The sequence below is a fragment of the Dicentrarchus labrax genome, unplaced genomic scaffold (assembly GCF_905237075.1).
Source record: "Dicentrarchus labrax unplaced genomic scaffold, dlabrax2021, whole genome shotgun sequence".
In the NCBI taxonomy this organism is placed as follows: domain Eukaryota; kingdom Metazoa; phylum Chordata; class Actinopteri; family Moronidae; genus Dicentrarchus; species Dicentrarchus labrax.
Window position 1 is genome coordinate 16,761,227 of NW_026136713.1, and position 24,288 is coordinate 16,785,514.

The window sequence follows — 24,288 nt, forward strand, 5'->3', positions numbered from 1 at the left end:
TTTGTTAGACGTGCCAGCACTTAATTTAGAAGGATACAATCAAACCAAGAGCAGTTCTCACTGTTAATTATTAACTTTTAGAGAATACTTCCTCAGGTGTTTATAGAATGAGCCTCTCAAGATACTGTTTTACGCAAAAGGGTTTTACGCACAAGACAATCATTATCCACATTCATTTTAGTCAGACAAAATAACGAATGTCATGGGCCTATAACTGCAAGCTGGTCTTTAAAATAATGTTTTCATAAGATATTAAAAAAGTAACCTTCCTCCCACAGCCAGACTCACACTTTTTGCTCCTACACATGGAACCAGGGTTCATAGGACATTTCTTTACAACCTAAAAACTTCATCATTTTTACATTTTCTCAAAGAAGTAAATGCGTCCTCACGCATAAGGATACACATACTACCAGTCTTTAAGAATCTCATCAGGTCCTCTCAGAGATGAAAAAGATCTATCTGCATATCTGAGAGCTAACTGAGCTGCGTAATTATATTTGCCATTAGAAGACTGCGTCCCAGTCTCCTTATTGGTTTGAAATTCCATTAAATATATTGCTCGAGCTCCCAGGTTAAGCTTGATTTAAATTTGCATACATTTTCATACATTTGGGAGAAATAAAAGAAGGCTGCAGCCACCAGAAAGTCATTAAAGAGCGCTGAGCCGAGGAGGTGCTTGTGGAGACAGAGGCAGAGGGGAGGCCGGAGCAGGTGAGCTGACCGCGGGGTGGATGTGTGTGGACAGGGCCGCTGGAGGGTGGACAGGGCCTCGGTAACCGGAGGAATGACAGACAGCGGCAGTGAGGGCAGGGTGATGACAGGACAGCCTCACGTTGTTGTAGCCAATAGGCCTGTAGATTAATGGGAAACAATTCAATAGATGCATTTATTTGTTGTTGTGCTCTAATTCCAGCATTAGTGTTGTGCGTAAATTCTTCATGTAGTTTACTCTTTGAAATTTCAGTAAAAGTGGCTGAATATTTGATGTGAATGGCAGGGTTGTTCTAGTGGCCTAGTTTGCTGAACTGGATTGCTTCCTTTGAGTCGCTATGGGATGAAATTATGCAGAATTGTATGCAAAATAAATTGTACATTTCTAGCACAATGGTAGTAGTTGGCATGTTTATACAAATCCTGCATTTTCTTGCGTGTCCTATTAAATGACGCACCAGAGCGAATTGATTTTTGGAGGATGAATTCCCCATTTAAAGAAAATAGACGTAGCCTATAAGCTCGTTTGATTAAATCTGAGCATGTTTAGCCGATATTAAGCAAATTTGAGCTTTTAAAATTGTTTCGACGCTCAGGATCGCAAAAAAAAAAAAAAAAAAAAAAAAAATACAGCCTAAATATTTTTTGTCTCGTTACAAAAATAAAGTCTGCATTTTGGGGGAGCATAAAGCAGACAGGAGAGGACTTGGAGAGGGGGTTGTATTGCTCTCGATAGTCTAAGTTTCTAAGTGTAACAGATGCTTCTCTAGAAACGCTCCTTGTGCTGATTCCTTTTATTCACATCAACATTTTTCTGCCGTCGAGCGCGTTTCCATAGCGAGGCGAATAAAAGGCAAATCCCCGCTCCGCGCCTCCAATAAAGAGCCCATTCACAGATAACCCGAGCCAGCCCTGCTACACTTACACCATGCAGCACTGCAGGCTCTCTGTCTACCGAGGTGCACATTACTGCTAAATAACACAAACTAATGGCTCATAATTTCTTTAATTTTGTCTTTATAAAATGGCAGTTTATGGTGGGTTGTTGTGTTTGTTTAGCTGCTTGTTGGTGTTTATTTGGCGGCTTTGAGTAAATCTTTTGGTGATTATCTTCTGACTCAGATTATTTGCTGTAGGCAAAGTGGAGTAAATAAAACGATTTGTTAACTTTAAACCTCCAGTAGGTGATCTTGAAGAAACAAACAAAACAAATATGAAATGCCTTTCCTCATACCGTCCCTTTCTATTGGACTATTAGTTAACGTTTAAATTGACATGATAAAGAGTTAGACAGAACAAGTAATTGTGATGTTAGATTAATAGTCTTTTTTGTTTGTTTGTTTTTAAAAGCTGCATTGAATTTAATTACTTCCTGGTTGCAGGTCTGTAACATACTGAAATGGGCATTTACAAAACAGGAATATTTGGGCTCATTGCATTTGGGGAATATTTAATTTAGATGGGGTAACTGACTCCATGTTTACATACGCTAAAGAACATACAGAAAATATTATATTATTATTATTATATAAAATTATAATTTTCCTATGGGGGTTTGGTGTGTCTGTCTTTCTCAGTGTCTGTCAGTTTTAATAGGCTTTTATAATATATCATATCTCTCTGTAATAGCAGAATTCAGCAGGCCCATGCTACTTCTTTCTAAAAAAAATATACAAATGTTAATGGAGTTCGTTTTGTGTGAAAGTCTAATTGTGCAGCTCAGAGTAATGAGAGTGAGAAGAAAATAGTTTTTTTTTTCCTTTCTATTGCATTATACTTTGTTTCCTTTGCCTAAATGCTCTCCTCCTCAGTTTGGTGCTGCAGCCTACAGATAAATCAGATTTTAGTCTGGCATTGAGACAGCCTTGGGCCTCAGGGCGGGACCTGTCAGTCGGTGTCATGACCTTTGAAAACTTTCCCTAAGAAACCTAAATCTCTGCCCCTGTGTGCCAGATACGGCCTCAAGTTAAAGGTTTGAAACAGATAAATCTGTATTTGCCCTAATTATTTATGTGGGCCTGACATTCATTTCGGACATGTTTTTAAACTGGATACAAAAAGAAGAAAACAGGTCTTCATTTTCTAAATTACAACGTTAGGGCTAAATCATGGTTGCAAATTCATTCTTATCCTGTGGTTTGATTTCTGCTAAAGAGTTGATTATTTGTCTTAATCCAAAGGCTTCGTGTCACCTCTGCCTAGTTGTTTTCTCATCCCTAACAATCCGCCACGCACACACACACACACACACACACACACACACACACACACACACACACACACACACACTTCACAGGCTTCCAGACAGACAGTAAAATCGATATTCCCATTAACCCGTGACGTCCCTAATAAAGGACAGTGACACCGTGTTTAAACAACACGACCCTTCAAAAACAAACCCGAAACTAATCTCACATCATGTCGGTGACAAGTCGTTTGTTTTCATCCTCAACTTGAAACAAAAACGTCTGTTTGAACTCTGTTTCTGATAGAAAAGTGCAGGCTGTCCTACATGTCCATCTGTCAGTCATGTAAACCTCACCTCTCTGTGTGTCTCTCTCTCTCTCTCTCTCTCTCTCTCTCTCTCTCTCTCTGTGTGTGTGTGTGTGTGTGTGTGTGTGTGTCCAGCAGGGGTGAAGAGGAGGAAATACATTGGACACACCAATGAGTGAATGTATGGGAAGCTAAAAAATCATCCCATGAGAGCACACAAGTGTAAATGTACATTCATAATGCATGAGGCCCGGTGCGTTTGTTTGGTCTGCAGTGCGGAGACTCTGCGCGCTTCTGAGGGGCTTAGCTGTGTCTTTTAGGGTTTTTTTTTTTTGCTGTTCAACAAGTCTAGAGTGAAGTCCTCTGATTTTTTTTTTAATCTACATGGAGAAAATGAATATGTGTGTCCTGTTCGGCTGGTTTCACCTGACAGCCTCTGGTTAGAGCTCGGATTTGGTTGAAATTGCCAAAAGTTTCCACGAAATCTAGCGAGAAAAGACATGGAAATTTACATTCAATAATCACAACATGCCCAATGTAGGATTACATTCTATTTTTTTTTTTTTTTTTTTTAGGCTTTTAACCCCGTATTGGCGCGATATAATTTTACTTCTTCAAATGATATGCAATTTTAATTTAAATTATGGATATTTCCCCACTCATTTTCACCACCGCGGAAGAGAAGCAATTCTTGTTTAAAAGATTAACCAAGCTTTCACTGATTCCGATTATCAGATAGGTGTAATGTTTTGTTTTATCTAAGGACAAAAAACAAGGATGCAAACACACATGAACTGGTTTGAAATTATGGTCTTACTTTGAATTAGGGAAACATCGCAAATAGGATCATATTGGCCTAATTGTACACTAATGGCGCCAGCAGCGCTCTCGAAATGGCATCCACTTTATGCCGTTAAATGTGACATGATAATGAAAGGTTTCAGTCTTTGTTTAAGGATAAAATTAATGTAAAAACACATATAGCTGAAACGCTAGTAAACTTCATATCTGTCCATCAGACCCGTATAAACATGATACTACAGATCCGAGGGAATATAAATGAATGAGCTGTGTTATATTTTATTGACCGTCATGACAATATTCCCACAGTGAAGATAAACTTTAAACACCCTTGATTCTTTTTTTTTTCTTTTTTTCAATCAGATAAAGTTGTTTTGAATTTCAAAGTTCCTTCAAAATTCATGTCGTTTAATTTCCTGGAACGACTGAAAGGCACCAAGTGCAACGTGAAGCTTCAATTAAATGTCTCAGGTCTGGATATCCAACTATGATACAAATCCCAGCGTAAAATTATTTTTTGGTTTGTAGTTAATTAGAAAATGAATTCAGTCAAAACAACACACAGGCCTGAGGTCAGAGAGTCTTTCAGCTCCTGGAAATGTCTCCGAGAACAAACACTCACTTGCACAAAAGCAATTGTTGCAATATTATTTTTATTATGTGCAAGAATTTGAAACACCTGAGCAGAATTGAAACTGTTTGTCCCTCTTGCCTTCCCTCAAACAAAAGGAATGTTTGTCAGAGAGATTATTCACTGCTTGTGTGTGTGTGTGTGTGTGTGTGTGTGTGTGCGTGTCTTTGTGTGTGTGTCTTTGTGTTTGTGTGTGTGTGTGTGTGTGTGTGTGTGTGTGTGTGTGTGTGTGTGTGTGTGTGTGTGTGTTACAGGTGCTGTTTGCAGAAGAGGCTGGTATATTGTCCCTGGGTCAGTGAAGGAGCCACGGTTGGTAAAAATCTACATAACATTGCCATCTGTTAAACTTCAAACTGCTCAAACACAACACACACACACACACACACACACACACACACACACACACACACACACACACACACACACACACACAAATGAACACACAGTATCCTCTAAACAGAGAGCAGTGAAGAAGAGTAGAGAGTCTATAGAAATGTAATGTATGCTCTTCAGCCCCTCTCCAGCTCCTCTTCCCTCCTTCTTCTTCTTCTCTTCTGTACTGAGAGCAGACAAGAGCTCGGGGTTGAGGCCTCCGCTGGCACCAACGAGGAAGAGAAAGGACTCAGGAACAGAGAGAGGACAGACCCTCTGTGCTGAAAATCTCTCCCGTCTCTCAAAAATCAAATGTGGTCGACGTTTAACGAACAACCCGAGTGAATTTCATGCAGAATATCAGCGAGCTCTCTGCCTCAGCTAAGCAACCAACTTTCCCCTGTGGCCCACAAACCCCCCCCCCCCACACACACACACAGTCACACGCACACACACACACACACAGTCTCACACACACACACACACACACACACACACACACACACACAAACACACACACACACACACAGGTCCCTCTGAAGGAGCAGGCGGAGCCGGCAGTTGCACATCTGCATTTCAAACACAGACTCTCTGGGATTCATTATTAATTAGCCTGCTGAGCCCTGGAGGACTGGTGATGCTGCCGTCACGCACACCCAAACCCACACCCACACATACGCACGCGCACACACACACACACACACACACACACACACACACACACACACACACACACACACACACACACACACACACACACACCTTGTGACCCCTTTGCCCCCTCTGCTCAACAGTTAGAGAGTCCTCACCAGAATACTGAGCCTTACAGGAGAGTCCCTCCCTCCAATCACACTTCCCCTGATTTCCCGGCTTAATGTTTGGCAAAGTATGATGAATTACAGGAGTAGATGGTTTTATTAAGCTGAGCGCAGTGTTACTGTGTTTAAAATACCATATTCAAATGAGTTGTTTAGCACAGCACAGTGCTAAATGACATATGTGAGATGATGAGAGAAGCCTGAATAGCTGTACTGGTTCTTATATCACATCAATAAACATAACAAAACTCCTTTCTGCCTTCGTTTGCTTTATTCTGTGCTATTTGTGGGAAATAAGATTGTTGAGTTTCGCTTGCCTCTAATTTAAGAGTGTTTGTGTGTGTGTGTGTGTGTGTGTGTGTGTGTGTGTGTGTGTGTGTAGCTCTGTGCATTAACCTCCACCAGCATAGAGGCAGATCAGAAAGACACACAGCGATTATGCATGAGGAATGTCTCCAGGGTCCAGAGAGAGAGAGCGAGAGAGAGACATCAAACACACTGCAGTGAGAACCCTCTGTCCACAACACACGTCCCACCGCTGCGCAAAGTTGGGGCTGTGCAGTTTACAAAAACAAACACAATAGGAAGGAACGAACGTGCTGCTGCGGGTTTCAGCCTATTGTGTGCCTCTGCTGTTGCCCACGGTTACATTAGTATGCAGGAAGGTAATGTTTGATGCAGAGATCGTTCAAGAGCATCAGATCATGCGTGATTTTCTGACACACTTGTGACAGGATGATGTGTTGACTGCAAATACTTGAACGTAGAATGTTAAATCTTAAATGAAAGTTCTCGCCTCGGTTCTGAAACTGGAGGAGGTTGGTTGCTTTTTTTAATTGGTGATTGATAGAAAAGATTATACAATCTGTTCTCCCCAGCAACATGTGGCTCCATCCATACATCCACCATTATCGCTCAGATAATATTACCATGGCCACTGGGGCTATAGGTGGGTAGTCTGTGATCGCTCACCACACATCAACACCTCACCGATTGGCTCGCTCAAGGCTATAACCCGGGCTCTGATAGGGCAAGAGGCTCTGGCAGTAATTTGGACATAATTGCATAACTGAGCAAGACTCCATCATCATCACCTTCTGCCTCTAAAGTCTTCAATTTAGGCCTCACAGTGGCCGAAGCTGCTGCTCAGCTGTCACCTTCTATCTGTATTCAAACTGATACCGCTGGAGAGTAAAACACATTCTCGCACTGCAGCATCCCTGTGGGGATCAGTGCCTCTTGAACCAATTGGATCTGATTCAGAGCCAGCAGTGGACCTCCGCCGAGCACACACACTTCCTGGTTTTGTAGAGAATTCTGGGTAGCAGTGAGGTGAGATTTGCAGGGGGAAAAGACCACTTCTCGACAACACAGCGCAGCCTTTGTTAGATGTGTAACGAAGAATCTGGGGCAATCGAAGAATCTGCACAAATGTTGTTACAAGTTCTCGCTCCGAAAGGGAATTCTCGTTCCCCGTTCAGAGCGTTCCCCTCGGCCCGCTCTTTCATTCAAAGGAATGTACATATGATTTTTGGTTTCATACCAATTCCACCTGGAGTCTCGAAGGGAAGAATAACAAATATGGGAAACATTTAATCCAGAATAATATGTTTATCCAGAGACCTGTGGACTTGGGGAGGAATGGACCCCCTCTGATGTGGTCTGCTGCCAGTGTGTGTGTGTGTGTGTGTGTGTGTGTATTTGGGTTGGACCTGTAAGACGGGTGAAGAGACCCTCCACCCCCTGGGGCCAGGAACTCTGGGTGAGGAGGAAGAGAGGTCTAACACACTCTCAGATTTCTAAAGTGTGTTTGTGTGCGAGCTTTTGTGTGTGTGTGATACAGGATGTGACAAAAGCTAAGCAGCAAGTGAGTCGTTGGACTGAGTTGCTGTAAAAACTAGAAGCGTCTAAGTTATGGTGGTGCTTCTTGCATCGAAAAGCCTTTTTTTCTGCAGGAAAGAAAATATAAATTTAATCCTCCTAACCTCCCTCTGTATTTCTGCTAGTGGGGTTAAGTGAAGAGAAAATACTCAACACTCAGATGTATTTTCACAACCTGTGTAAAGGAAAAATTCAGATTTATTAGAGCTGGGGTTTACTGTCATAGTCATTTTTAAGTAACAGCTGGGATTAGATTAGGCGACATCACTACAATGAAGTCAGATGGGAGAAGAAACACAAACGGTCGGGCGATGAGTTATTATCACAACTGTTGGTTTTAAATTTAAAACTGTAAAGTTTAGTGACCTAAAATGATGGTAACGATCATCCATTACAAAACATACACAATTAAGTATGATAGGTCAAAGTGGAATCTGTGCATGAAACTGAATTTGAAACTGTGATGCATGTTTAGAACTGACAGTTTGAGTAATTTTCACGCCACCTTTCATCATGTAAAAATGTGAGGGCCAGTCTGCATGTTGGTCCACGTCTGAAAAAAAGCACCTGAGTCATGGTCAAGTTACTATTATTATCAAGTTATCTTCCTAAACTGGACACTGTGTGTGTAAACTAGATTAACAATCAGACCAACAGTCACAACCATATATATTTTGGATTTTCACTGAATATCCAGCAGATGCACTTCACATACAGTACGTGAGGAAACAGGAATTAAACAAGAGTTCAAACTTAACATTTTGGCGTTCTCTGCTCTTGCCCTGTCAAAGTTCAGAGAGAAAGTGAAGCAAACCTTTGCCTGCCTGTCGTTTGCAGGAATGCTTGATTGATTGTTGATTTACAGACCTTAGCTGCAAGCTAGCTAGCAACTGACGCACCAACTGTGATGGTGTTTGTCGTGATGTCATGGCATGACATTTAACACTGTTAAAGAGGCCACATTTTTTTGCTTGCAGAGTTTTGTTCTTGCAGACGTCAGGTGACCTTTGTCAGGTGACCTTCGTTGTTACGGTAACAATAGTAAACACATGGCTAACATTGTGAAATGATGGCAGTTTGGTTAGGTCTAGGCACCAAAACTACTTGGTTAGGTTTAGGAGTATATCATAGGTTTGGGTTGAAATAGGTACGTTAAGTTATATTAAATGAGTAAAAATATATCAATGTTGAGTTTGGTTTCACACAGGACACAAACAGCATTGTGTGACACATCCACGTGAACCTGCTCCCTGTACACTTTGTCTTTATACCAGGTCACCTGATATTTATTTCTTGCAATCTCTGCACAGTATACGCCAGTAGCGACTAAATGACATACAAAAAGGAGAAAAGGTGATGTGATAACACGTGAGAACATATGTTATTCATACGCTGTTTGGTGATATCAAGGTTGGTTTGTGTGGCAGCTCAGCCTCTGAATGAGCTCACCAATCAGTGTTTTTACCCTCCAGTCTCTCCTTTTTCCGTACGTTTTTAAGGTAGATTCATTTAACATTTTCAACTCACATTGATGCATCTTTGCATCAATTTATGCTGCCATGGACGAATTTGTGTCTAAATCTCAATCTCGCCAGCCCTAAACTTCGCCTCGCATTCTGTCTGAACACAGATTTATAAAACAGGCAGCAGATTTTTCTATATAATGAATTAGCACATTTTAGTGGACTCTCTGTAAGCAGTGCAGGTATGTGTCCTCCATCAAGGTCATTAATTAAGGCTTCAATGGCAAAATAAGTTTTAAAATCCATCATTGCTCATACCATAATGGTCCTGTTATGTCCGAATAAAACTATAAAGAACATTTACGTAATGGGCGTCTTTGTGCAAATGACTGTAACAAATAGATAAACCAGTAACCTTATGTATTCAATGTCTAATAAGAGCTCTAGTAGTGTGTTTGAAACCTGTCCGACTGCTTGTGATTTGCCCCTGCCACACTTCTTTTTAATGAAGTCACATCATGCCCAGATCACAGCAATTACTTTGGCTCGTACATTTTTATCATAACTGATAAAATGATGGTTGAAAGTACAGAAATATGACCGAAGCTATTGTAATTTTCCCTTTAAAAACAGGATACTGCGCATGCATGATAACTGTTATTATACCAGATAGGAATGATACATGAGACCAGCAGTTCCTTTAAAGAAAAATCCAGGTACACACATAAAAGTGACACTACTACCTCTAGTACTATCTACTACTACTACTACTACTTAGTTCAGTATGCCAAAAGTACTAAATCCTCCTCCCTTTCTCTTCTCTCTTTCTCTCTTTCTCTCTTGCTCTGACTCCCTCTCTTTTCCCTCTGAAAGAAGGTCTTATTGTGGCGATGTCAGCTGTCTCAAGGGCATCCAGAACAAAGAAGCTTTTCACCCCTCTGCATATCCTCCTCTCATCCCTCACTCTCTCACCTCTCACTCTCATTTCTCTCTCATTCTGACTCCCATATCATGCAAACCTCTCATTTGTTTACACCCCACCCCCCCTTTCCTTTTCTCACTTTTGTTTTGGTATACACGTGTGGGTGGGATACGTACAGTTGCTGGTGAGCACACTTGCAGGAGCAGGAGCAGTAAATGAGATGAGGATGGTAACACTGGTGGAATATTAAAAAAATAAATCATTTGGCAAGTTCCTCCTTGATTTGGACTTGCATATTTGAGATTACTCTGCTCCTGCTGTTGCTACTGCTGGTGGTGTGTGTGTGATACGCATCCTATGCATGTATCTGTGCCTGTGCCTGGAGTATGAAGGCAGGAGGAGAGGAAGGCAGCAGCAGCTGGTGGAGATACACAATGTCAAGAGAGCTCAGAGAGACAGAGAGAGAGTACAACAGAGGATGCCTCCTTGGCCGACTGTGTGGAAGGGGGACAGTGGAGCATAACAAACAGGATCCACCTTTCTGCTTGGCTAATTTTCCCCATTAAAACAGCCCAGCAGGAGCCTCAGCAGTCCACCAGCTGGAACAGAGGTTATTTTAGTGCCTGTCTTTCAGCAGGGTGTGTGTGTGTGTGTGTGTGTGTGTGTGTGTGTGTGTGCATTTGAGTGTGCGTCACTTGCATCTATTTTGGCGTGTGAGTCTGAGGTTTGGGGAAGCATAAAGATCTTCCATAGGAGCGGATTCAATTCACTGATATTAATTTCCTTCTCTCCAGTCATGCATAAACAAAGAAAATCTCCTCGGCTGTCTACAGTATGTGTTTCGCCCTGCTGGGTGCTGCTATAATGTGCTCGACGCTGATATTGATGTATGTGCCCATATTTGCCCAGTCATCTCTTTATGTGGCCAGCCCTCCTCTCCTCTGTCTCAGTCAGATCCTAAACTAATCCCCAACCCTGCTACTCTGACAAGAAAATCCCCTATTTTAATGCATGCACACACACACTCCGTCTTCCTCCCTCGCCCCCGGCCACACACCCCAATCAGACACGCACACACACTTTCTTTTTTATCCCTCTGTGTACCTGTACACAGCATCTCTTAGTCTCTTTACCTTTTAGTAAAGCATGTCTTTTACACAAGTTACCATTTGTGATATTTGTTATGGTAATATCTTCACAGTGTGGTGGCGTTTCTGGAAATTCATAATGTAATGAAATCTCTTTTTGTTCACACAGGGCAGAATTTGGCAGCACAATGTCATTATGCTAGAGGCTGTCAGGAAATGTTAACCGAAATCTGTTACAGTCCATTTACTGTAAGAAAACAGTAATCAGATTACAGACATTTGTGATTTAAAAAGAGGGCAAGACATGCTGTGTTACTAAAACAAAGCATCAGTAATGCTAATATCCCCAAATGATCATAATGGTTGTAGATGATAGCGTATTGTAGTCTGAGAGTCTTGTAGCTGTGGAATGGATTTTGGAGGCAAAATAATCCAATAAAATGAACTGAGTTTTCTTTCTTCAGGCAAACGAGTTTTGTGGTTAATTATGTTTGTATGTTACATTACGTAATCTGCCCTACAAATCCAAAGGGCAGTATAGAAGAAAAGTGGCAAGATTGAGAAAAAAATGTAAGGCGGCTGACAAACTACATGATAGATATAAAGGTTGTCTTTATACTGTATTTTGACCCCAGAAATCTTTAGCCGTAGTACTTACATAATGCCTAAATACTGCATTATGTCTATGGATAATAGTTACAAAATGCAAGGGGAACAGTTTACTAAAATGTTATCTTTCAGCATCAAACATGTTATAACTTTACTATTAGTAATAGCATTCATAGTTCATAAGAAATCCATGTTTTCAAGGTGTCTGTCTGTCCCTCTACTATAAATATTTAAAACAATACTACATTAATTTACAATTTAATAGATTTAAATATGTTTTAAATGTATCTTAACCACACCGTATTGTGTAGTGTCAAAGCTGACATTTATTATTGTGGAATAATTCATTAAAAGGATGTAGGTTAATCAAAATAGATACATTTACAGGTAGGAGATAACCAATATGTCAATTTAGTTTTGCTAAAGCTAGATGTGGCTATCTCACTAGTTAGCTTCATGTATCTCTCTAGCTTTAACTTTCTATTTGACTCTTTCTGTGTGATAGTGTAACATAGTGTGACGGCGCCATATTACCAAACCCACCAGAGTCCAGTTACTACGGTTTGGCTGGTTTTAGCTCTGTTTTATAGTCTACTGCAAATATTACATGCTGATGTCATGGAAATCCTACATTTCCATGACATAATATTTTATAAAGTAGAACAGATGCCAGAAAGTTATATTCTGGTCCCAACTCATTTTTTTTAACAAATATGTAGTTTCCCAGTAGTGCGCAGTGTGGCCATGAACTGAATCAAATGCAAACATACAGCTGGGTGCGGCCTTGGAACAGTTTATGTGGTAAGGCCTACAAGAGTGTATTCTCAACCCTGCTGAGTTTTCCCTCAAAAAATAGCTACGTAGCCAGGCAGAGAAGTCAGGCTGAAGGTTTAATTTATGCCCTTGTTGGCCTGTCAGGAGGCTTGCCAACTCCAGCCCATTTGCATTTCACACTGTTGTTTAAAGGCTATAAAACATTTTATTTGTAATTTCTGTATTTTATAGCATATTAACAGTGATAATAAAACAATACTATTAAGCTGTAACCCTACTGAATACCATACCATATTATTTATGTTTAGTTACAATAAATTCAACCTGTCCAGATGACCAATTAGTCCGTATACACATGTGGCAATGTGACTGCTATGGCTTACATTAGATAAGAGAAACATATATCAAACCACATATCACTTTCCGTATGTTGTGTGCTAAAAAAAAATGACAAGGGTGAATTTCATCTGTGGAAAAACTGCATTACATTCAGCGTGTAAAAGAACTGTCTGCATTTACCAACCAGGGGAGATGAGGTGCGGTTGACCTTGGCGTGTGTGAACACATGCACACAAACGCAACACATGCACACACCCCATGTTGGGAGAAACTGACAAATGGCAGTTCAGCAGCTCAGTTAGATGGTAAATGTGTGTTTAAACAATACCAAGTGACGCTTACACACGCAACACTTAGTGGCTGGTCGGCGATATAAGATTGATTTGGTTCACTCTTTCACTCTCACTCTTTGAAACACACACACACACACAGACGCACACACTCAGTGGAATATGAGTGATGTGATTCAGGACACCTCTCGGCAGCCACTCTGCTTTCCATCCTAACGCCTGAGCAGAATACTAATCACTGGATCACATTACAGAGAGAGAGAGGGAGATATGGTTGCAGCTATAGGAGGAGAAGAAGCAGCATGGAATAGCGTGGATTATATCAGATAACAGAAATACAAAGGTGGGCTTCACAGACCATGGTGTGTTTTTTTTTGTTTTTTTTTTTACATCTACACCTTCCTGTGAGCAGCATGCAAATAATGTGGGTTAGTGATGAAAAAGTATCGTCACAGGCAGGTGAAAGCAAAGCTAAACAGCAGGGTTGGAAACAGAGATGAGATCAGAGAAAGGAAAATAAGTTCTTTCCACCTCTAAGAAAGCCATCTACAGCAGGCAGCTGGTTATAGAAACTCTTATTCCCGATAACTGCAGTTAAAATATTCAGTAACTACACTGCATTAATTTGAGTAAATACATTTTTAGAGGGACACATTGTACCCCTTACTCCACTAATTTATTCAGCAGATATAGTTACTAGTTACTTGGAAGGTACATACAACCTATAAAATACACTATTTTAATAAAATATCTAACATGGTGTAAAAAAGCTCAAACTACATCCACCACCTACACATTACTGCGTCAGTTGATCCAATATCATAATATATAATAGTATAGTACTGACACTGACAGGGGCACTGCTAGGGATTTTGTGTACCATGAAAAGGTATCACATTGGGCCCCACCACCAGAGGCTGTAACCAACTCCAGAACCCAATCGGCACATTTAAACCTTTATATAATTCTACCTCTGCAGGCTTCCAACTCTCTTGTACTCCAATATAATATTTACTGACACTGCAGACATGCAACATTAGAGTGGTCTTCACTAGTTGATGCAAGAGTGATACCCTCTATAAGAAAGCTAAAGGCCATATTTTACAGTCTAAATGTAATTTTAATAATATAATTCTTGATTGGAAAATTCTCTTAACAATAATTAATAACTTAAAATAAATATAACTTAAATATAAATTAACCTCTTCAATTAAAATAAAGATTTTGGAACAAAATATTTGCCAACTAGAAAGTAAAAAAGGATTATTTTTCTTTTTTTCATAATAGTAATAATAAAATAAGAAATTCCCACCAACTCCCTGCAATTATGCCAGCTGACATGTCATTCAACACAATGCTGCTCACCTCCTCCTTCAGTTGGGAGATATAGCTGCTGAGCCTGATGCTGCATCTCTTGGGCCTGGCACCAGGCAGATACAACTGATTTACTATGTTAAAAGTTTTCCTGCATTGATTAAATGTCGGTTGAAAAAGCAACAAAATGTAAATAATTTTGTAAAGAATGTAAATCATTATCTGTGAGGATATTAGGTAACTAATGTTAGGGGAGCAAAAATAACTGTTTCACTTTGGACTAAGGCAGGACAGGTTAATGTTACAAAACTCAGAGTAGACCTACCTTTCTTTGGGTCACATACTGTTGCCCTTTCTTTTCTCTCTCTCGTCTTTCTTCTAGTTTTCTGATTTCTCTTTAGGAAGCGGAGACAATGCTTCATCGACATACCTCACCAACTAGCAAGTACTGTTTGTACTGTTTTTTGAGAAAGAAAAAGATGTATTATTACATTGCAAGTAAAGTGTTCTATTAATGATAATTTGTAAATTATTTAATATTGAATAGTGGGGCATAAGGTTGCTCAGAGCGTTGCTAGAGTGTGTGCCCCGTGTAGGCAATCGCAACTTTTCCACAAATTTGACCAATCACTGTAGTGTCCCGCGAGTTTCACCAATCATAGCAACATCCATCACAATTTCTTAGAAAAGCTGACGTGAAATTAGGAATTTTAGGCCACAACAACCCCAGAACAAAGCCCACAAAATCCCGGAGAGACTTTGCAATTCCTCTCGTTTTTACACAGCATTTTATTGTCAGCTCAGTGTTTTGGTTTTCTGGCCGTCAAACTTTACTGCTTTGGTTCACTCTCATGGCTCTCATCAGTGTTGGTTCCAGCAGCTGCAGTTTTAAATAGAAAATACCCCTTATGTATGTCTATCTAACCATGCACTAAGTAGCTGACAGACAAAAAGTAGTAACTATAGCTAACATAGTGGAGAATTTATATTTTAAATCACTGAACATTTTTCTCAGCAGTTTATGAGGTTCTTAGATGACAGTGATGTCTTTAGAGCTTCTTGTGCAGCCCCCAAGTGGGCAAAAATGAATTAATGCTGCTTCAAGTATATTTTGTTGTTAATAATTTGTTTACTTAATATTTAATATACAGGAGTTTTACTTGTAATGGCATATGTTTGCACAGTGATGTTGCTTCTTTGCTCAAGTAAATGATCTGAATAATATTTCCACCACTTTTAGAAACAGAAATTAGATGAAAAAGTACAGAGAAAAAGCTCTATCCACCTGTTTAGGATTCATCCTAAAGAGAGGAGTGTAACAGAGACATTTAGTCCCATTAGCAGTTACTGGAAATAATTGTTGGAGTCATTTTTGAGCAACGACTCAGATTAAAGCTCATTTTAGACTAATCTGGATCATCAAATGCCAGTTTAGGCAGTGCAGTGCTGCACTTGCCTGTATGGCCAACATGCAAACACAAACACTAAATCTCACACACTCTCCTTCTCCTCAACCCCCCCCACCCCAACCCCATGCTGAAGCAATTATGTCCAGTGTGTGAGTCTTCTACAGGCAGTGTGAGGGTGATTGATGATGCTGTCAGCACAGGGAACATGTTTTAACGTCAGAATAATCTCCCTGCTAATATATTACATCCACTGGATAGGGTTCAATCATTACTAATAGCGCTGCTAAGTTGGTGAGAGGGGAGCTGGTGTTGAGAGCACGTGCCTTTGTGTGTGTGTGCGCATATGAGTTTATGTGTGTGTATCTCATTAATCAGGGCAGAAGTAGAGGCAGGGAAATCTAGTAAGGCCAACCAATAAACAAGTATGCAAGTGCAAGGTGGAATAAGCAGCCAGCGAGAAGTGTTTACTTCTTACATAATTACTCACTCGTAGCCTATAGTCAGTGAATCAACTGAGACGCTGTTATTGTGAATGTGAGAGTCTTACCAACACTTGATATAATATCGTCTTATGAAATGAAAGAGGTGGAAAGAATGGAGCACAAAGGCAACCGATGCTTCAAAAAGAGGCAGCCTTGTGGTGTCTAATCCGTGCTGTCTAATCTCTCAAATTGCTGTGACGTTTGATGAAGGGGATCGAGCTGGTGTGAGGAGAGAAACGGGCCCAGTCAGAGGGGGAGTGTGTGTGTGTTGTTTTTTTTTTTTTTTTTTTTTTGCTGATGTGTACAGTACAGATCCAGCTGTGCCCTCCGCTTCCGAACAAATCCTTCTTTAAATACAAGCTGTGTTGTTTACAGCAGTTCTCTGCCTCCAGACACCATCCTCTCTCTGCCTACACTGCCTCTGTTCATTTGACACTGCCTCCTCTCTTATCTGCTTTACGTACTGCTGATCAGATGCACCATCCCCCCACTTTATATAGCTGGGCAGAATATGCATGTTGTCGCATGTTGCATGCACGGGCGTAGACATGCATATACATCTGGGACCATAAGGGAGAAAGAAAGAAAGAAAGAAAGAAAGAAAGAAAGAAAGAAAGAAAGAAAGAATAAAGAAAGAAAAAAAGACTGAGTGTGTGTGTGTGTGTGTGTTTGCAGGAGAAAGTCTGTGGGGATTGGTGTTATATTCTGCTGGTGTCAGCTGGCTCGTGGCCTGCAGATTAATGTGTGCGTGTGTATGTATGCACACACATATGTGCGTGGTGCAAACAAAGGCGCCCTCACAAACACCCGTAAACAGATTAGTTCGTCTGCTGAGAAACAAAGGGTTAAGAGAGAATGCAGATTTCACAGGGCAGGGGAGGGAGTCGAGGCTGTGTGTCTAGTTTTGGGGGGCGTGTGTGTGTGTGTGTGTGTATGTATGTGTGTGTGAGAGGGGTGAGCGGGACCAGCGCGGCGGTGGAGCGTCGTGATCCCTCTCCCTAATACTGTGTGGAGAATCTCCTCGCTGGGCTCAGCTGCCAATTCTCTCCACTGTAACAGTTCCATTCTCCTCCTCAGCCGCTGAAACAATACTGCCATGCCTTTCTGTGCATCTCCACACAAAGAGCCCAGCACTGAGACAGACGCTCAGAGTGAACTGAGACACAGCACCAGGACAATAGACTGAGAATGGTTTTGTTCGGCATTGTGTTGTGTGTTTGTGGAGACAAACAATAAAGAAAGTTCCAAGGGACGAGCAACTTTTCCCTCATTGTTGAAACTTTAAGAGGATGTACAGTTTACAGAAGTAGGAGCTGGGGATTTGCTTCTTTGGAGAATCTGTGTGCATCACTTGTGTGTATCAGTCTGAGCTCAAAGAACATGTGGGTACGTGATTCCCACCACCTTTTAGCATAATATAAAATACAACCCAGGTTTGATCTATTGACAGCAAGGCTTGTGTATCTCTGTTAGCAAGCTTTTCCTGCCAATCAACTTAACATTTGCAGGGAAACAACTCATTTATCATACTGATGTAATCAGTGAAAGATCCTTTAAGGTATATGTTTAAAAGCAAAAGAAAATGTGCATATATGCAGAATTTCCTTCTCTCACTACCCTAGACACACACACACTGGACAGCACTGGTGTACTGGAAGTTCCCCCTCTACTGGTGGCGGCGGATGCTAAGACGTACTGCCCCAGAGGACCACCTCCCTGGGACCTTGAGCCAATCACGACAGCCGAAACAAGCCTTTTATCTACAGGGGCTTATTAAGCTAATTGAATTAGCATGTTGTGGTTTCTGAACCCAAATACGATTAGCCTGTTATTACTGTGTTATCAGGGTCCCTTGTTACAGTAACAGCAGGTTACTTTTGGCTGCTTGGCTCTTTTTCTCTCTCTGTCTCTCTCTGCCTGCATAACACTGGAGCTTTACACACATTCGCATATCAGCTCCTTATCTGTTAGATACCTGGAACAGTTACAGTGTCATGGAAATCAAAGATATAGTGCATCTCATACCAGTTAAATCTTAGCTTAGATTATGTTACCGTTTGGTTTATTGACTGATTTAGACATTATAGAGTCCTTAAAGGTCTAGTGTGTAACATTTAGGAGGATCTATTGGCATTCTACAGTAGCCTAGAATGAGCAAACTAAACACATGGCTCTGAATGACGCCTTAAACATTTTCACCAGCTATTTCCTTTCGAAGTTGCTAGAGACCAAAACAGAGCTAAAAGGAGGGTGAATATTGGACGTACATTCATCAAGTGGACAGAAACACAACTACAAATGAATGCTACTGTCGCCCTGTGTCTGCTGGATGCAATGGAAAAAAACTGGATGGAAATTATAACACACTTGCCATAACAACTTCATGGGTTCGTATTTACAGCGAGTTGTGCTGCCTGTAATGGTACAGACACACAGCGAGGACGCTTCTGGGTGCTCCAGGATACTGAACACTCCAGCTGGTGGGTGATGAAAATACCAGTTGGGTGATGTTTGGTTTTGGATCTGTTGCTTTCAACATGCCGGTCAGCCCAGAAACCTTTACAAATTACGCCTGAACAGTACACTGAAGTATTTTCTGGGTTGAGAAATAAGAAACGTAGTAACGGGATCTCGACTCATATTTGATCAGCATTGCCTAGTTTTACAGTTTGATCCGAGTGTTTTGAGCCTGTTGTGTTGCACTGGATGGACTTCATTTCAGTTATGTTTATGCAAATTCAGATACGGTAAACAGTGAGCCAATTCACCACAGCGTATCCATAATACACTGCACAGCCAAATCTCCTGCTCTCCATAGAAACATGAATAGGATCCATCGACCAGTTTTGATTAATGCAGCTTTCAAAAGTGAACTGATGAAAACAATTTGTAAAATGGCCAGGTTAGACTAAAGGCATGGTGTGGGTGAATGTTTCCTCCAAAATCTTCTACCTCCTACTCTCAAACAGTATTTCAAGATACTTTTCTTTAGTGGTGGTTATCTAACTTCGGAATAACAATCTTCTGTCATTAACACTAATGTCACAGGTGTTTATCATTGTATTTCATTAGCATGTACTTGGGTAATCTAATAATAATAATGTAACTCTATTTAGATAGAAAGAGATTTAAATCTATTTTACAAATGTGTCCTGTCCAAAACATATAATAATAACTTAATGAACTAGATAAAATATGATATAAAAAATCAAGGATAGCAAAACACATACGATCAAAAAGTGGGGGGAAAAAATTAAAATAACACCAATAAATAAACCATATACCAAGTCATTAAATACGTAAAATGGATAAATAAAAGCCTTGTATATGCTGTAGTGCAAAGATTTAGAAAAAGAAAACTGACTGAATGAACCTGTGTGAACACAGCGTTCCTTGTGCACCGAAGCTCCCTTTACCAGCTGGGCAGGGAGTCATAGAGGCCGGCTTCAGTGGGAGAGTAGGAGGTGGGCAGACTGGGTGGAAGGAGGTGCAGGGGTGATGGAGGGAGGGGGCTGGGTGAGGGGGCTGAGAGACCAGGTTGGGGAGTCAGCTGGTCTCTCTGAGCCTGTGATTAATACACTGGGGCTGCTCTGCACCACCTCCACACCACACTGTCCTCACCTCCAATTAGCATGCTAATGAACCTGCACATGTGTGAGTGTGTGTGTATAAGTGTGTGTGTGTGTGTGTGTGTGTGTGTGTGTGCACCTGAGGGCTCTTTCTCACTGTGCAGCAAAAACAGAAACAGGCTGGCATTCAGAGGAATGGCTTCTGCTCTGCTAATTGAGACTGTGTGTGTGTGGGTGTGTGTGTGTGTGTGTGTGTTTGTGTGTTATGGACTGTGACCCCAGTCTTATTCGCTGCTGTTATGGTAACCGCTTGAATAGGAATGTTTTCTCTGCCTAGTTATACCTGTCATGGTGACCTTTGTTCTCTGTGATTGCTGAGAGGTGGACATGAGCAGTCACAGCTCGTTCTCTGTGGGTAACATGATTTACAGGTCCACCGTGACATGAGGAGGCGTATGCAAAAACTAAGAGGCTGTAAACAATACACAGTCAACAAATAGACACATACAGATGGAGATTATATTAAAACGTTTTGAGGAAAATCCTCAACTACAATTAAAGAATAATTTAAGAAGTACAGCATACGATTATCTAACATAATAGGGGGCAGGAGAAGAAGAAGCAGAGCCTTTTTTCTTTTATGTAGAGGGAAACATGTTCTCTACAAGCGCTTGTGTGAGGACACATGCTAGCGTGATGTGACTTCCTCGTGCTTTCGTTAGTGGTGTCGAACCAAAACCATAATTTCACAGTCCAGCATCCCAAAATACAAAAGGTAGGAACCACACATTTCAGCAGCTTAAAAAGATACATCTCAATTTCACCAGTGTATTTTGGCTGTGATAGAACCTACAACCAACCTTTCAGCCTTTTAAGACACTAGAATAAGGATGAGCTCACATGCTTTATGGTCAGTGACCCTTCAGTGTGTCTTAACATCAACATGCTTCCAAAAACTGTTCATCAACTTAGACAATTTAAAAACTTATGATTTCTCATGAACAACAATATGATGCTATTTCCATTTCAGCCTTCTGGGTGCACATGTACAAGAATGTCTGTGCATTGAAGTGTCTGAGCATGTGTGCACACACACACACTGCTTGTGTGTGTACAGACGCAGACAGGGAAACAGTGAGTAGCAGTGCTACAGTAACCTTTGCAATAATCAGTTCTGTCTGATGGGCCTCTTTAATTAACCTTGTAGGAAATTAATCCCAGTGTTAAATGGACAAGAAAAAGATGTTTGATTACCACCGCGAGCCAACTGGGACTTCTCCCTCTGTCTAATTGCCCAGGAAAAGAGAACAAGAGAAAAAGTAGCAAGAACGAGAAAGGGAGAAACAGATAGGGAGAGGGAGGCGAGAGGGGAGAGCGGAGAGCAAAGCGCCTCGAATCCTGTGGTGTCATTAGCGTCTGTGTGAATGTCAGTTAGTCCCTGGAGCACTGATAAGGCTTCACCAAGAAGAGAGAGGAGAAGGGAAAAGAGAGGACAGTTAAGAGAAGGACATTGAGGAAAAGGGAGGAAACATTTTGTTAAACTGAGAGGGTCTAAACACTTTATATAACGCACAGAAATTCCTGTTGCTGGGGAATAAGGAAGAAACTAACTGTTAATTAGGCAAGGCTAAAAAGTAGTTCCTGAATAAAGGTCTCAGTATGCTTCAAGCTAACGGCCGTATATGTCGTCTAAAGGCAAATGTGGTTATACCCTAAAGTATGTGCCCACACTCTAAAGTGGGGTGAAAAACTTGCCATTATGACTGTCCTCCTGGCTGGAAGAACTCTGTATCTTCTTGTTTCTTTGTAGTGTCAACACGATGATCTTACAAATAGGAATAACAGCACACACTGTCAGACAGTCTGTCCTCCAAGGCATTCATTGTGTTGCATTTGGTTTTACATGTGTGTGTTTTTTCACACCTCTGCCCACATGGCCAACCACTTTGTAAAGTGGGTGGTTGTCAGATATTGTTAGAAAAAAATGGCAGAAGCTGATGAGGACTTTGTGGCCTGTTGAGGCCTCAGCTCTGGATCAATGACAGTGTGCAGTGTTAATATACAAGTCTGGATCTGTGAATATCAGTGAGTCTCAATATTATCTTATTATTATAAACTGACAAAACTGACATTTTTAATTGGGGATGTATATTAATTCACAAAAATTTACAAATATATAGGAATTCATTGTGTTTTAACTAATTTAATAACATAATATCAGTCTGTTCTCAATCTGTTACAGTTTGCTATAGCTTTAAAGCTATGAGGAGGTGATAGTGTGACACAGAAGTAGCTGTTCAGATCACATTTGCAATGTAAAAGAAGTTTTAGCACCTGTAAGATTTGAATCTCACATCCATCCTTCTACTTCATCTACCCCCCCTCTTTCCCTAAGGCCTGTGCGAGCAGGTGCTTCCCCTCTCTCCTCCCAAATGTCTCCAGATCTTTGCACTGACCTCAGCTATCCATGACTCATCTCGCAGCGTGCTGGCTCCGTGTGTCAGTGTGTGTGTTGGCTGTGTTCATCAGTGTGTGTCGACTTCCCGGATCCCTGCAGGTGTCTGTATCAATAATCCAGAGGGCAGAGCGATGAGAACCAGCGGAGGTTACGTCCACTGTTTTTAGCTTTGGCTGTTTAGTCTGTCCGGTGATTTTGGGTCTGTCTGATAGTTATATCACAAAGTTTGGCAAAGTGGTCTGTCTTCTCGTTTTTTTATAAAGAATCACTGCATGATTATTATACCAAATTCAAACAAATGTATTCATTTCCTCTGCATTTATAATTTATATTTTATTCAAGGGAATGAAACAAGAGTAAGTTGACCACCTCTTTTCTTTATAAAAACACGTAACAGTGTTGGGCTACTTGAAAAATGTCAATTCAATGTCAGTCACTTCTTACTTGCTGAAAAAGTAATTAAATTACTCCACTAATTAGATATAATAGCTTTCATTACTTTTGTTACTTAGTTGAGCTTCGTTTAGTATTTAACACATGTAGCAACTGAAAAAACTGTGGTTTAACAACAAGCAGCCAGCCTCCTTTTTGGAGGTATTTACAGGTCTTCAACAGCTAAGCTCCTCTAACTGAACAAAACCAGGCGATTCCTTCTGCAGGCTTACCAGTGGTTAGCTGCTAGGAAGACAGAAGTAAATGTTTCTCCTCTTTTTGTGGAGGTTAGCCACCACCCGGTACCTCTATGCCCTGCACCAAGCTAACATGTCCTGGATCAGTTAACAGAAAGACACAAAATTCATATTAATAGTTCCATCCAAGTCCTGGATTGTGAAGCTAGATCTATACTCCATGAATTGGTTTCACCGTACTACAATGGCTATGTGCGTGGGCTCCAAAGGCATGCCGTTGTTGACGCACCTCCTTAAAAATGTACAGAACCTGTGATTGGCTGGTTGTGTTTTCCCCCTACAAGTTTCTGATTGATCAGAGTTATCTGCCGTTATTGACTCCTTTTCAGTAACACACATCTAGCAAATCTATTTGCACTGCAAAAGTTTTCTGCTCACTGCAACCACTGCTTTCTGAAAGAAACAACATATAAATACAGCACCAGCACTGAATGGCACAATGTTCAATGCTGAAACACTGCACACCTTAGCTGTTCAAGATGCAAGCTTCTCCTTTAATGGGCTGTAGCCTCTAACATACGGTGACCTGATGCCCCGGTTTCAAGCTGGGTGTCCCGAGGCCCGACCAATATCTGTTAAACAATACATTTGTAGATAGATTTTTTTTACCAGAATTAAAATAATAATTATAATATTGCACTTGTTTTCAGCACATACATAGATTTTTAGCATGTTCTGTTCCACTCATTATTACCTAAGCCAATATAAAAACATAAACAATGCAACACGCTCTTGAAGATAAAGAAAGTATTTTTTAAAGAGCACCAGAAGGGTTATTCCTTCATTAAGTCACTGATAACAAATATTTTGCATTCATGGTGTCCATGTTGTTGAAAGGTGTGCTCTGTAGGGTGTGTCTTTTAAGATGATTCTTTGTAACTTAGTGAGTATTAATATTTAAATGGTTTATTAAAATAAATAAAAACTACTCACCAGTAGATTAACTGATTTGATAGACATCTGTTTTTCAGATTTGTATTCATATGTGAGTCTATTTGAATATTGTTCTTGTCAGTTGAGCGTCCACTAACTTCATTGTCTGCAGCTCACCTCGCCTTCTCCTCTTTACAAGCTCGTTAGTGTTAACTCATCAGCAGGGTCAAACACTGAAAACACACATTACAACACAGCCAAAAGATCACGTTACACAATTTGAATAAATACAAGGCAAT

General features: G+C 40.7%; 1 long non-coding RNA gene across 1 annotated transcript; it reads left to right on the forward strand.

Annotated features, from left to right (window-relative positions):
* The first annotated feature begins 651 nt into the window (after positions 1-651).
* Positions 652-6,081, forward strand: LOC127374997 (uncharacterized). The gene is made up of 2 exons (XR_007887302.1): positions 652-714; positions 4,894-6,081. It is a non-coding gene; the product is annotated as an uncharacterized LOC127374997 (long non-coding RNA).
* Positions 6,082-24,288: the final 18,207 nt, after the last annotated feature.